The sequence below is a fragment of the Arachis ipaensis genome, chromosome B06, assembly GCF_000816755.2.
Source record: "Arachis ipaensis cultivar K30076 chromosome B06, Araip1.1, whole genome shotgun sequence".
In the NCBI taxonomy this organism is placed as follows: Eukaryota; Viridiplantae; Streptophyta; class Magnoliopsida; order Fabales; family Fabaceae; genus Arachis; species Arachis ipaensis.
In genome coordinates, this window is record NC_029790.2 from 115,708,681 (window position 1) to 115,724,531 (window position 15,851).

General features: G+C 35.7%; 2 long non-coding RNA genes across 2 annotated transcripts; one reads left to right on the top strand and one right to left on the bottom strand.

The window, feature by feature from the left end:
• Window positions 3,456-6,736, top strand: LOC107647321. Its single transcript, XR_002349274.1, has 2 exons — window positions 3,456-4,501; window positions 4,583-6,736. It is a non-coding gene; the product is annotated as an uncharacterized LOC107647321 (long non-coding RNA).
• LOC107604886 lies at window positions 10,566-13,318 on the bottom strand. The gene is made up of 2 exons (XR_001612415.2): window positions 12,661-13,318; window positions 10,566-10,866 (listed from the first exon to the last, which is right to left on the bottom strand). It is a non-coding gene; the product is annotated as an uncharacterized LOC107604886 (long non-coding RNA).

The following is a 15,851-nucleotide window of genomic DNA, read 5'->3' on the forward strand; positions in this document are numbered from 1 at the left end:
AATGTATGATAGTGACTTGGTACATCTGATAGTGCCGGAATTGAGTTGGGGAGGGGGGAGGTAAAACATAGCGCACAGCTATCTCAGCGGGCATCTCCGGTACAAACTCCTCGTCATCACCCCCCCGCAGAAGAATCACTGTCGCCACTATCGGCAATGTACTCTTCGTCACCCACCTCCATGTCCTCCATTGGAATGGCAACATGAATGAGTGGTGGTGTGAGAGGTCGGTCGTCCTGTACATAGATCGAGTATACAGAACCACCACCACCAACATCTCCAGCCTCTGTAGAAAGCTCCATCACTTGCTTCGCCATGATTCTCCCATGGATGTCAAGCATGAGTCGCACATGCTCGTGCCTTAGAAGCCGAAATAGTTGAAATCGGAAAACTCCATTACCCAACGGTGCCAGCAACCTATACCCCACGATTCTGACCTCCCTCATTTCTGAGCCACCAAGGTTGCTCAATATCAAACTTTTCAACTTGAACAATCAACTCCCACGCTGAGTGTGCAATAGAATCGGATTCTCACACTCAAATATCACCCCATTGTCGCCATTTCTCATACGACGATTGGGGTAAACACACACAACTATGTATACGCTATTACTGGCCATTGTTACCTTTTTTTTGTGAGAAAAACGGGACAGAAGAAGATATAAAATGAATGTGGAGAATATCAAAGATTAGACATCCTTTTATAGCTGCTGAAAAATTGTCTCACGGTATCTCGTTTGCACCGTAAACGAGATGATTTTACACGTATCTAGTTTACAGTATAAACGAGATATACATGTGTCATGTCAACATGTTTTATCTCGTTTATACTGTAAACGAGATACATGTAAAATAATCTCGTTTACAGAGTAAACGAGATATGAGAGACTGATGAATTTCGGTAATAACTTTTAAAATTATTTAATTCAGTAATTATTACATTTATTTGATTTATTTAAATAAAAAATCCTCTTCTGTTCCCTTCTCCTCTTGCTTGGACCTCCATAATCAAGTGCTACACTTTTCATGGCTTCTTCCACCATTCATTCTCTTTCTTAGGTCAAATGATGGCACTTGACATTCGCCCTAACCGCCACATCTTCCCCTCTCTTCTTAAATCCTGTGCCTTCTTGAAGGACTTCTACCTCATCCAATCTCTTCGTGCCTGCATCCTTCATCTCGGCTTTAATTTTGATTTGTACACAGCTAATACCTTGATGAATATGTACTCTAAGTTTCATGGTTTGGGTGGCTGTGCAGGTAAAGTGCTTGATGGATTGTTTGAGAGGTAGAGTCATCTATGCAGTACCATGGCTGTTGTCACTATGAACATAGATAATGTCAAAAAGGTATTTGATAGAATGCCTGTGAAGAATGTTGTTTCTTGGAGCACTCTCATTGCCAAAAATGTTTAAAATGGCATGTACGAAGAAGAATTGACCTTGGTCACGGAGATGGCTAGAGCCTTGGATTTAAGATTGGGACACAACAATTAAATCTTTTATTAAAGATAACTAAATCTAATTTTTGGTAATTTGAGTTTAAATTAATTAGTACTCAGAGAATTTTATAGTAATTGAGAAAGAAAATTAAGTAGAGTATTTTTAATTTTAAATTAGAGTACTTATTTTAAATTAATTAGTAACTTGACAAATAATTTTATTGTGCTCCTAAAGATAATTTCTATTGTATATATTTAATCCTAATTACTATTTTATCTCCTAATTTTACTAAAATTTCCAAACTATCCTTATCCCTTTTTTTCCAAACCAAACTCTAATCCTAAAATTCAAAAACACACACACACTCTGGGGCACGGATTCGGTACGCGCTCCCTCTTAGCGCACTGAAACGCCAAAAACGTGTTTGGCGTACCGGTAAGCCAAAAAATATCAAAATAAAAATATTTGTTTTCTGGAGTTCTTTTTGCAATTGCACAAAAAATAAAGGGGTCATTTTTTTATTTTTTAAATGAATATCCATATTTAATTATCTATTACTGCCATTAACATTTTTTTCCAAGTTTTCTTCTTCCCCTTTCTTTACCGTCGTAAGCTCACGGCCTCCTCCATTATCTCCAACGCCAACAACGACTGAATCCCCAAGACCTCTCCTACTCGCTTCTTCGTCACGCTACCAACTCCTTCTCCTCCCCCGCTCAGTCATGGTGGCTTTGGCAGCTTCTTATTGGGCACGTCTGAAGTCTATTACCCACATTCTACCGAAAATTTCAGTGACTCAAACCGTCCATCCATTTAGAAGTGCCCACATCCTCATGCTGCTCAACAGTGGGATTCACTTCCATAGCATAAAAATTGGTGAAGCTATTGACCAAATTTGGAGTCTTTGTGAATCGTTGTTGAAAAGCATCCCTGAGATTATGAGTTGGGTCGGTGGAAATTATGAGAACAGAGTCGCGAATAGTGGCGAGAAGAATGGAACGAGAGTATTGAGCTACATGTAGTTTTGCCAACGCCACTTTTGCCACAAACGAAGACCCATTTGAGAGTTTCTTGTTCTAGAATGTTCTGTTCCTTCTGACAAATTCTGCTAATTCGCCATGGCCACACACGCACACTGTTACTGTCAACTGCGGTTTCGAATATTTCATCAAAGCTTAAAATGAGATTCGTTAAAATTATTAAAAAAATAACTAATATATAATCTATACAATTATTCTAAAAAATTACTAATTTTATATGATATCTTACTATAATTAATAAAATTATTTTCGATATCATATAACTATAATTAATAAAATTAATTGAACCGAATTACTTAGCTTATAATAATTGGTTTATAATATAAAATTAATTTAAAATGTAAATTCATTTATGGATTTTTTTTTTCATAAAGTGTTCCATTCTTATCAAAACTTTAAAAATTAATGACCAATAGACGAATTTGACTAAACTTATTTTTGACTTTTTTGTTTAACAAAAAATTTAAAATGGTAATCATCCAACAAATCGAACACTACTATTCATTAGAATTCCAAAGGATTAATTAACGCTGAGTTCGCACCAGTATCGAAGAAACTGCAAACGTAATTATCAATGCTGAGTATTGAAAATATCAATGTGTTCAATGAGTATGATCCGAATCTTGAATTAGTTCCAAAATGAATTTAAAATCAAATTTAAAACTATTTAAAAACCAAAATTTAATATTTAATTGAATTTAAATCTATAATAAAAGCCAAAGGTTAATCAATGTAAATATACATAAATTCACATTCAAAATATGGTGAGAATTAACGTGTCTAACAGGTTTTCTATATATATTAAATGACAGAGGTCCTCCGTAACGTATGCCTGTGGTCTCGCCAGTTACTAATACCCATCAGTGTACAGCAATCTTTGCTTTGCTGGCCACCAAACTACACTTACCACGACACGCGATTGTTTACTTCCCATTGTTGTCCGACGGTGATCTTTTTCAGATCCGGCGAGGACACTATGCAGATCTTCATCCTCCGAACCAACGAGTCGCGACAGATGCGCCATTCGGAGAGTAGGCAGCTTTGCAGTGTGATTCCGCGAGGGGATGGGGTGGGGGAAACTTCCTGCAACTCCATGGATGGTCAGTGACGGAAACGTAAACATCCGCGCGATTCTAGTATGTGTCAAACGACATCAACGGTGAAACTCCTTCCTTTCCAGTCCAATCCCATCGTTTCTGCAGAATCATTAACTTCAAATAATTTCATCTTAAAAATCGTTAACTAATTCTACATAAACCCAGATAGTTTTCAGATCTAACAAAACTAACCAGCAACAAAATAAATTTGTAAAATAGCCCCTCTGACACAAGATATCCATTAACCAATCAAAGGAGGGAAGAAAAAAGGTGATCTCTACCATTGGATTAAAAAAACGAAAAAAATCTGATGGACAGCATCTAAAAGCGCACCGGTCAACCAAAGAGAAGTGCTATGCGCACACTGATGTGCCAAAGATCTTCGGCACATGGAATCCGTGCCCCACACGATGGCGCCGGCGCGGCTGGGAGCCACCATCGCCATCGCTATTGAATGGTGGAGAGAGAGAGAGAGATTGAATTGAGGTGTGAGAAAGGGAGGCGTTGAGAGAGAAGACACGATCGAGGAGAAGGAGGCATTGTCTCGCACCGCCGTTGTGTCTATCGTTGCCGTCGAAGCTTTGATCACCATCGCTGAAGATCCCATCATCGTCCCTGCATGCGAGAGAGAAGAGAAACGCGATAGAGGAAGAGTTGTTCCTCCGCCGCTATTCCCATTGTCGCCATCACTGGAGGTTACGGTCGCCGTCACTGGTGGTAGTGAAACAGGCCGTCGTCCTTGCTGCCAGAGCTAGTTGGGTTGGTGCTGCTGCCACTGTTAAGGGTGTTCTTGCCTCTGATTCTCGTTTTTCAGATTGTTGGAGATGCCGCCGCCACCGTATGGTTGCTTCGGCTGCCGCTGAGACTTCCTATCATCGTTGGAGCTACTGCCGTTCCATTTCCTTGCACCTCCCTAATTGCAGTAAGTGTTCTTGTTCCGGAACCCTCGTCGCTAGTGTTTTATTATACATTTGTTGAGAATTTTTCAATGTTAACGTTTCAGGGTTGAGCCACTGCAGCTGCGGACTGGGATTGTTGCTTTTGCTACCACATTGTTATGGCATAGTTGCTGTGAATATTGCGGCTGTCGCTACCGCTATTGTTACCATGCTGTTGAGTTACTTTGAGGTAGGGATTCTTCTTAAACTTATTTTATTTCAAGAAATTGTTATAGATCGATATCAATGTGAAAATTATATTTTTAGTGATTGTGTGAGTCTTATGAATTAAATTGGACAATTTTGGAGAAATAGAATTTGTTAAATGCGGATGGATATTAAAGTAATAAAATAGATTAAAAACAATAGTTGAAGTTTCCTAATGGGTGGATTAGGATTTGTGAATATCTTGCATCTTAATTGAGAATATGAGTTGTAATTATTTGATTGCTTGGACCGTTGGATGTGCTTTATAATTGATTTTCAGTGAAAATAAATAGTGTTACAAATTGATGAATTTAGTTTGATTACTAGAATTTAGTGCTATGGAAACTTAAAACGCAAGTTGAATCCTAATTAATCATGTTGTGTTTGGTTTGAAATTGAAGGATTAAATATGGTTAATTCATAAGAATTGAATGAGCTATTAGTGAATTGTTTTGATTTCAATAAAAGGAGGTTGATTGTTATGTTGAGTTTATGGTTTTGTGCATAAGAATGAAGGATCTAAATTGATGTTGGAAAATGATAGAATATATGGTATAAAGTTGGTTGAATATGAGGGATCCTTTAGTGATAGTTATGTCTAAGTGAATTAGCACAAACTTTAATAAGTTTTTAAATTTTTTATCTCTAAAAGTCATGATAATTATGTGCGGTTTATTAACATGGATAATAATTATAATTAATGAATGATCTGTTATATGTATATAGACTACGTTTGAGGAAAGAGTAGCCAAGAAATGGTGAATTTTTTTTGGGTCGGTTGAGGTATTATGACCCTTGAGGTTTAAAGTTTCTGTTATTCAGATTATCTTAAAAGAATGAGACCTTTGGTTAAATTTAGAAATGTACTAAGAATCTAAAGTAGAATTTGAGTCTTAGGTTGAACCTAAGCATTATTTGAGTCAATTTGAGAAAGTTTAAAAGTGAATGGTATGTTATATTATCTGATAACAGAGTATGACGTCTGATTGAATTTTTGAAGGATATGTGAACCTAACTGTGAATTTAAGAATAATTAAGTGAAGAATATAATTTCTGGCATAGTATGGACCTAATATATTACTATTGAAAGTAAAGGTCAAAGTATAATTTTAAAAAGAAAAGGTCCAATATATGATTAAAGAAAATATGTTATTTGAATTATGATATGATTGTTTAATTAGCAAGAACGTGAATTTTGTCCCGCATGCGTGAATAAATATGATTATTCTGATTGAGAATTGGTTAATGATTATTGATTACTTGCCTAGAAAGGATAATGATTTTGTCTCGCTTGCTCAATGCTGTGGTGTGGATATGCGATGGTGGTTTTGTCCCGCCTACATTCTCTTTGATTGCAAGGTGGAAAGGAACTCTTCTTCGTTTTATATGACACGGCCTCACAGGAGAAGGTCGTAGGCACTCTTCCTCGATTTATTTTCTCTGGTGATACCTCCAAGAGAAGGTAGTAGGGCACACTCCCTCGATTATATTCCTCCTGGAAATGCGCAACAAAGAAATGATGTTTGGGTTAGCTACCAGATGTGTTAGGTCTGAAAACGTAATTGACATGTGAGTTCACAGCCAGTAGTACTGGCATGCATCATACTATATTTGTTTGTATATTGCTTGAAATTGGTTATCTATTTGTCTGTACTTGTATAATTAAAATATGTGTGATTGTTTGCTTGATTGTTTACTTTTTTGTGATTGAGGTTGTTGGTTTAGAATCAAAATAAGTGATGGTAGTCTTTAAAAACAGAGATTAACTGGATGGTAAATCTGAAAAGAAATATAAAGTGAGTACCCTATGATCAAAAGTATGAAAATTAAACAACGGAAAAATTAAATTAGTTATTTATGAGAAAATGATAGTTTAGAAAAGAAAAAGGGCATTGAGGAATGAGTTATGAGAGAGAAACAGTTGAATTCTAAAAGTTGAGAAAACAAAATAAATTTGTAAGAGAAAAATTCATAAGACAAGTATTGATTAACTGCCATAAGGCAAATTATGTTTTATATTCTTTTATGATAATTTTAAAACTCCCATACTAAGACTGTGTGGTTTGGTTCTCATCCCTCTATATTCCAATTCAAAAAGTGGACAAGGAAGCTTTTACAGAGATTATTAAGCATTGGACGTGCATCACTTTATTTTCTTAGAGTAAATTTGAATTTGGTTATTTTTTTCTTGCTATTATTTTAGAATTCATTCTTTTATGAGGGGTAGAAAATAGTATCTTTGTTATATGTATATAAAAGTATACTTGATGTATTTTATTCATGACAATAGATGTAGCTGTTTGAGTTATTGTAATTATTGAGTACCTTGTGATAATTGGATTATAGAATGTATGTATGTTAAAAAATGCCTTTAACTTTAAGTTTCGTTCTTAAAGACTCCTATTAATAGGTAAATAAGTAATACAGTGGATACGTAATATCTTTACCATTAGCGATATCATGACTTAAGACTGATATTTTGATAGTAAGGGTATTACATCATAGACAAAATATGGGTGGTGGGGCAAGGGGCTTATCCCCGCCCCTATGGGGCCGCTGTCATCCCTAACTACAAATGCATCTTCTGTCAACATTGTTAATGGTTCCTTCTTGTATGCGACACATAAGGATTTTATTTTACAATCAAATCTTAATCTCCACGATACTTATTTTATTACCAAATTAAACTTTAATCTTATCTCTGTTGGTCAACTTGTTGATCTCGGTTTTGATGTTAATTTTCTATTTCTGGTTGTCGTGTGCAGGATCATCGGACGGGACAGGTCAATGGAACTAGATGTAAGGTCGGAAGATTGTTTGATCTGGAGATTTTCATGTTCTTTATACGTCTAATCTATGTGATGTTTCTTCACTATCTACACTTCACTTATGGCATCGTCGTCTTGCCCACAGATCCTTAGAAAACTGCGTCCTCTTATATTTAAGGGTGTTTTAGGTCAAGTTAAAAATGAATCTTTTGATTGTATTTCTTGTCAAACTGCAAAACAACCAGCTTTATCTTTTCATAATAATTCATCTTTTGCTTGCTTTCATTTTGATCTTATCCACTTTGATGTTTGGGGCATCGCTTCTATCGCTTCTATGGGAGGGGCTCGATATTTTATAGTATTTATTGATGACTATTTTCGTTGTACTTGGGTTTATTTGATGACTAATCACCATGAGTTGCCTCAAATTTATATTAATTTTGCCACTATGATTAAAACTCAATTTTCCAAGGTCACTAAAGTTTTTCGACACGATAATGCTATGGAATACCGTGACTCCAAACTTTTAAATTTTCTTGATGGACAAGGTACTTTGTCTAAATTTTCTTGCCCTAGAATGTCTCAACAAAATGGAAGAGCTAAATGCAAACACCGTTACATTCTTAACTCTGTTCGTGCAATATTTATTTCTTCTTTGTGTCCTAAGCATACTTGAGGTGAAGCTATTCTCACTACTGTCCATGTTATCAATAGACTTTCTTCTTCTGTCTTTGGTAATATTACTCCCTTTGAGCGTCTTTATCATACTTCTCCACATTATAACTCTTTTCGAGTTTTTGGTTGTGTCTGTTTTGTTCTTCTTCAGCCTCATGAACATAATAAACTTGAACATCGGGCTCGCATGTGTTGTTTCCTTATTGGTTATGGCACTGAACACAAGGGTTATCGTTGTTAGGATCCTATCTCTGGGCGTATCCATATATCTCGTCATGTTGTATTCTGGGAGCATCACATGTTTTCTAGTTTCTCCTCTTTTGAGTCCATTTTCTCTACCCAGTCACTGTTTCTCACTAACCCCGATGTTGGTCTTTTTCCTAGTGATGATAATACAGGTTCTGTGTCAAGTTAACCTCTCGAGCTTCTCACTCTTCCGCCTTCTCCATCTTCCAATGATTCCAGACCAAACGATGAACTTGATCCTGTTGTCATGCCTCCTCCCTCCACTTGTTCTTCTAGAGTAAGAAATTCACCTCATAATTTTCTTTATCTCATAATTTTCTTTATTATCATTGTTTTTCTACTATTCTACAACAACATGAACATAAGTCATTCTGAGAAGTCTCCACAAATTCAAATTGGCAACAAGCAATACAGGAAGAAATACAGGCACTAGAAAAAGCACACACTTGGAGCTTGGTTGATCCTCCTTCTAATCAAGAAATTATGGGTAGTAGATGTGTTTACAATATCAAGACTCGTTGATTTGATAGTTCTATTGACCGTTATAAGGCATGATTGATTGCTCAATGATGTAGGTAAGAGTATGATATTGATTATGAAGAGACTTTTGCTCCTGTTGATTGTCTCACATCTGTTCGCAATCTCGTTGCCATTGTTGCGGTAAAAAAAAGGTCTCTCAGTCAGATGGATGTGAAGAATGCATTTCTTAATGGAAATTTGAAAAAGAAAGTTTATATGAAACCACCCCTGGGATATCCTTGTCCATCTAGCAAAGTTTGTCTTCTTCATAAGGTACTCTATGGTTTTAAGCAAGCTCCTCATGAATGGTTTGACAAGTTTAGCACCACTATATGCAATCTTGGTTCACTTGTAATCCACATGAGAATGCTCTCTTTATTCGTAAAAGTGAACGTGAGTTGTTCTTCTACTATTGTATGTTGATGACATGATCCTCACTGGAGATGATGTTAATGGTATCACTGATCTTTAAGCATCCATTCACCACACTTTTGAGAGGAAAGATCTTGGCTCTCTGAGTTATTTTCTTGGTCTTGAGGTAATTCCAATGATGACGGTATCTATCTCTCCCAAGCTAAATATGCTCATGATCTTCTCGCTTGAGCCGGTATTACAGATAGTCGCACTGAGTTTACTCCTCTTGAGCCTAATGCTCGGTTTATTCATATGGATGATACAGTTCTAGATAATCCTACTCTTTATTGATAGTTAGTTGGAGGTCTTGTTTACTTGCTAGTCACGCGACCAGACATTGCCTATCATATTCATATTGTTAGCCAGTTCTTGTCAGCTCTTTGCACTACTCATTATGCGGCAGTTCTTCGCATCATTTGATATATCAAAGGCACTTTATTTCATGGCCTTCATTTTTCTGCTCGATCAAGTACCAAAGTTGAATATCGTGCTCTCACTGACACCACTGGTGAAGTTGTCTTGATTCATTGGCTTCTCGAAGACTTTGGTGCCATTCAATCATCTTCCCCTTATGTTTATTGTGATAGCCGAAGTGCTATTCAGATTGTCTATAATGATGTCTTTCATGAGTGAACCAAACACATTGAGATTGATTGATACTTCGTCTGGCAACGTCTCCTTATTGGTGTTGTTCGTCACGTAGCTGTTGAGACTTTGGATCAGACTGCTCATATCTTCACAAAGGTTCATCATCCTACTCATTTTCGAACTCTAGTATTCAAAGTCAAGATGGTATCCTTAACTCCCACTTGAATTTAAAGGGAGATGTTAGAGTATAATTAAGATCAATTAGCATCAATTAATATATTTTTTATTATAACTAATTTCTATTGTGAACAATATAAAAATAAATTAAGGATATTCAATCAAGCAAGATAAAACTGTGCAAAACATTTATATACATAAGAAAATAATCAAAGTTGTTCTCAAACCAAAATAAGATTTATATGACGATCTAATTTTTGACACGTCATGACTAATGTCAATAATTAAACATTATTCATAGTAAAGACCTATAGGATTTTAGACTCAAGAAATTATTATAATATTATATGAGCTTTTATCATAATAGTATGATTATTTTCGCACATCGTGATAAAAATCGTAACGGTTAAAAATTTTTGAAATAAAATATTAACAACGCTTAAACACAGTTATATAGAGATAAGTAGTATATACATAAACATAAGTCAAAAAGTCAAGAGTATACATGCCAATAGATATATATACATAAAATATATACAACCAAAAGATATTACCGACCCTAATTCTCACACGGTACAAGAAGATCCTATCCCTCAAAACACTATCAAAAGAGCGAGAAATGTATCACTAAGGAACAAGGTCGTATAGATTCAGATATAGAGCGCCTGTCATCTACTCAAAAGTGATCCTGCGATCCGAGGATTCTTCAGTAACACCTTTGGACATCTCTGAACTCAAGTCATCAGCTGCCAAGTCTGTCTCCACCCGTGGACGTAGGAAGAAAATGGGTGAGAATTTAAAGTCCCCAGCAGGATAAAACGGAAAAAAAGGAATCCTAGAGTCTTTGTCTCTAAGTTCTCATTAAATAGAAAATCACCACATAGAAATAACAGAGTACATATACAGCAGGTAAACAAAATTAGTCATAGGCACTTAGGAAATTGCAGTAAATAATCTCAAGAAAGTCACATGCTCAAACAAGATGATGCATGCCTGTTCTAAGCGCAGATCATGAAATCACGCGTCGGATGACTATCCACAGCCTGACGTTACCCGGAACGGATTCCGGATATGGTTTCTCTACTGAATTAGTCGACACGAGTATCACATGCAGACCATGTTAGTTAGATACCAAAGCCACACGGGTTTACCAGTATCAGTTAGGCTAAATCATAATCATATAATTGCTATTGTATATGTACATTCAGTGAGAAACAGAGTACCATATGGACGAACTCATGTCAGTCAGATACCACTTTTGTTTGACTGCGGTATAAGGCATCTTGGGCTTTAATCTTTATTCAATACTTTTAACCCTTTTTTCTTTTGGATTAACGCCTACTTGACGACTATTTTTCTATTTAATAATTAATATAATATAACAAACAGACTCAGAATTGCACAAATTTTATATTTACGTATTCACAACGAACTCAAGTTTCTAATGATATAGGCCATATATTTTTTGGATTCCAAAATTAATCTAGTACTAAGGAAACCGTGACTACTCTTTGATTTTATCACCTAGTGCATTCTTTTCCAAAAATTGGATATATGTTACTAATTAATTGTGTAGTGACTCAATTCTTTAAATAAGATATTCTAGGGTCTCTAACGATCAATTTAAATCTGGTTTTGGAAGTTCGTATTGAGAATTCAATTTTCTATAATTTTGCAAAGTTTAGCTACCTATTTAAAAACAAAAACAAAAATAGCAGGTAGCAATAACTTTAGGAAATTCATGAAAAATCCAATTCTAATGGAATGCCTTTCAAATTTAGTAGACATGTACCTGACATACTAAGTTTTAATTGCAACAAGTTTAAGATTAATATCAATTCACATGAGAAAGATACATAATTAGGAATATGGTTCTGTTTTTAAGGTTAGCTTTTCTAAAATTCAGCAAGGTAGTTACACTTCTACTTGCATATCTAATTCTCCTAAATTGGCATTGATCTGAAATTTGAACTGAATATTCTAGATACAAAGGGTAGAAAATTTCTTTTAATTCCAACTCAAACTCTTATCAGAATTTAAAGTTAGGTAGATTTAAAGTTTTTGCATCAGCCACATAAACACAGAATTTTCTGCATACACCAGTTTTCAAAAATTCATTCCTCCCAATCTACCCATAAATCAATTCCAAAGTTTTATGGGATATTCTATACACATTCAGGTTTTACAAAAAATTTATTTCATTAAAAATTACCGTACAAATTTTTTCTAAAATTTCATTCAAGTTGGCGCCAATCTGCTGAATTTTCTGCAGCAAGCAATTCAACAACTTTATATGCCAAATTTTGCATCAAAGCTTTTAACATTCCTAAAACCACAATTCTAGCCTTGTTTCAGTTAACCAAAGTTGCTACTACTATCAACACAGCCCCAAGAGCTCAAATTCAAACATGCACACAATTAATGAAATTTCAGAATCTCAACAAAATCAGAATTTTCAGCATCTTATCACTAGCAATCATATATCAATTTCATCAATATAACAATACCAAACACAGCCAAAATCAATATCTAACTATCCTAACCCTTACCTCTTTGTTGATCAAATACACAAGACTTGCCCTGTTTCTCCCTTGAACCCGAACCCTAACCATTCCAAGAACTAGAGTTTTGGTTACATTTCACAAGGCCATTCGACGAAATTAAACACAGAGGAGAGAAAATCACTCACCTCTCTTTGCTTGTGGTGGTAGTTGTGTTAATAGAAATTGAATAAATTGGGAGAATGGAGCAAGAGAAGGATGAGAATTTTGAATTAGAGGAGGAAAGGAAGAAGATGAAGTCGTTGTCCTCACCTAGCAGGAAAACTCGAAGAACAGCCATCATTCTCCTTCTCTTGGTGGTATAGTTGATGAAGAGCGCTCCTGTTTTTGCTCCCTGGTGCTTCGGCTGTTTCTCTGCTCCTTGCCCTCTTTCTACTGTCCGTGAATTCAAGGAAACAAGACTGGTGAAGCCTTCGCTGCCCTCTGCTCCATGTAACACCAATGTATACTTCATCATTCACTTGGATTATCCTCCTTGCCGGTTCGGTTAGGAAGAAGGCAACAATTTGAACATAATCTGATTTGAGTTACATTGATACTATTCTTTGTATTATTGAATGTGTTCTTTTTTTTTTTTTTATTGTCTGAGAACAAAGATTACTTTAAGAGATACAAAAGACAAAAAGAGTAACTCTATCAGTGTCCAAAATGATGTCTTTGACATATAGAGTATATAACAATCTAGAAACTTGATAAAGAATAGATACTCAGTGTAGATTATATTCTTGAATAAAAAGTTTCACATAGTCAAGTATTTGTTCTTGAAAAATATTTTAAAAAAAACGGTGTGAGTTTTGTAACTCAGTGACTAGACAATACATCTATAATTGACATGAAACCATATAACCATTATTATCAAAATAATTTTAATTAGAAAATAGTAGTTGAAAATCATAAGTAAAACAATAAAGAAATTCTCATACAGAAATTAAATAAAAAATTCACACTTGGACGGCTCCACCTCTATGGGTAGCCCTTTCCTCTAGTGTGTCCATACAGAATAACAGATCCAACGTGTGGTCTACACGTTAGGCTAGCAATGCCCTTGCTAGCTGAGGTCTGAGACAGATGCATCTAGGTTAACGTCATAACCGCCGTTAACTACAGTTTTCTAATACAAACCTCCCAAACCAATTCAAAACATATAATTTCAAATATAATAAATTTTTTATCTTTCAAATATATAATGTATCAAATCAAATCAAATCAGATGATACTTTCTAATCAGAAATCTTTTACAATCATACTTTTTTAATCATAAGAAATTTCAAACATATTTCACAATCTTTAAAGTAAGTGAGTACCAACAAATACTTCAATACTTCAAAAACAGATATTCAAGTAAAATCAAACATTTTGGAATAATACAAAATTTCATCAAAAATATATATGATCTCATGTATAGTTCCAGAAGTATAAACTTCATAAAAATGCATTATTTAATTATAATAAATCAATTATTCTAATCAATTTAAAATCGTTCAAGGCAAATATAGTGAGTATAATTCAAATATCATAATCAATATATATCAAAATAATTATAAATGCACAATCAAACAATTATAAATGTAAAGCCTACTCACAACGTGGTCTTAAGGGACCGAAGAGACCAAACCCGAAGTGCTGAATTAAAGGGTGAAGAAGATCGATGTAGAATGAAATGAAAAGACACAACTTGGACCGGGCAGCGAAAAGTTGTGGCTGCAACAACAACAGTTTTATGCCTACCAATATGCACAAGAATCAACAGAGCAATGACAGCACCATCAATGGCAGCAATAAAATAGCGGCAGAAACAAAATAGAACAAACAATCACTAACTAGACCAAAATGGTGGTGAAACGAACTCACGGTCGCATTGAAGTAACTCATGCGGCATTTTGAAAGGGCAAAGGCAACGGCTCTAGCAACCTCAACGACGAGCTCCAGTGATGACGACGGTAGCAACGGCGGCAACACCCACCACCGTCGCTTCATCTCTTCCCGACGACGAGCTCCGTCGCGTTCTCCTTCCCCTTTCTCGAAGTTTCCCTCTTTTTGGGCTCGTCGGCAGCGGCATTGAGGGAAGATTCGGCGGCGACAACGAGGCACGACTTGGTGGTGGTAGAGGCGGCGCCTTCTCCTCTTTTCCGTCGTGGTCTCCCTCTCTGGTCTTTCTCTCTCGCGTGTCACTCTTTTTCTCTCTCCCTCTTGCTCTTTCTTTGCGACGGCGATGGCGAGCGGCGCTCTTCCTTCCGCCGACGCCGTCCTCCCCCTTTTCCCCTGTTCTCTTCTTCTCCTTCTCCCTTCACAACTCCCCCCTTTCTCTTTTCTTTGCTTTCGTTCCTTCTCCATTTTTCTTTGAAATATGTGTGTATGTGTGTAAGAGGGAGGGTGTGAGTTTAATTTTGGGATTAGGGTTTGATAAAAGGGATAGGGGTAAAATAGGTATTTTGATAAAATTAAAGGGTAGGGTAGCAATAAAAGAAATCAAATATAAAATATTTCAAGAAAAATCTTAGGACATTACATTCTACCTACCTTAGAAAATTTTTCGCCCTCAAAAATTGATACAGTATAAAAAAATGTCACATGGTTTTGGCCTTTTACCAAACATGAGAAAGAAATATCATCGAGTGCAAAAGTTACAAGATAGGTGTGTGTTAAAACGATGCGGTTGACATTCACTGACTCTCATTCCGTTGACAACTCAAATTTACATAGCACTCTTCACTTCGTTCGTTAATCTCCTCAAAATACAATCTTACTTCACCATCTCCTTGGTTCTGTAGTATATATCTATAGAAGCAATCAGTCTTATGTCATGTCTTAGAATTACAACTTTCCGAACTTCAACATTGATAAGCTATGTCTAATGAACTAACATATTGTTTGCTATCTGGAAATCACACATGACACCGAAACAAGCACGAGTTTACTCAAAAGGATTCAAAACTTAAGAAAAGAAGAGCAAACATCACAGATGGTGTTCGCACAAAAATGGAAGGATGCTTAAGATTGTAATTAAGCAATGATATACAGAAACAATGAAGTATCCCAAAAAGAGAGTCAATTGCATCTTAACAAGAAAATCTTAATAAAAAAACTTTGATAGAAACAATAAAAGAAAAGATTGTGTATTAGGTCAAAACAAATTTAGGTTGAATCAAAGAAGTACAGAGTTCACAAAAAGAAGGTAA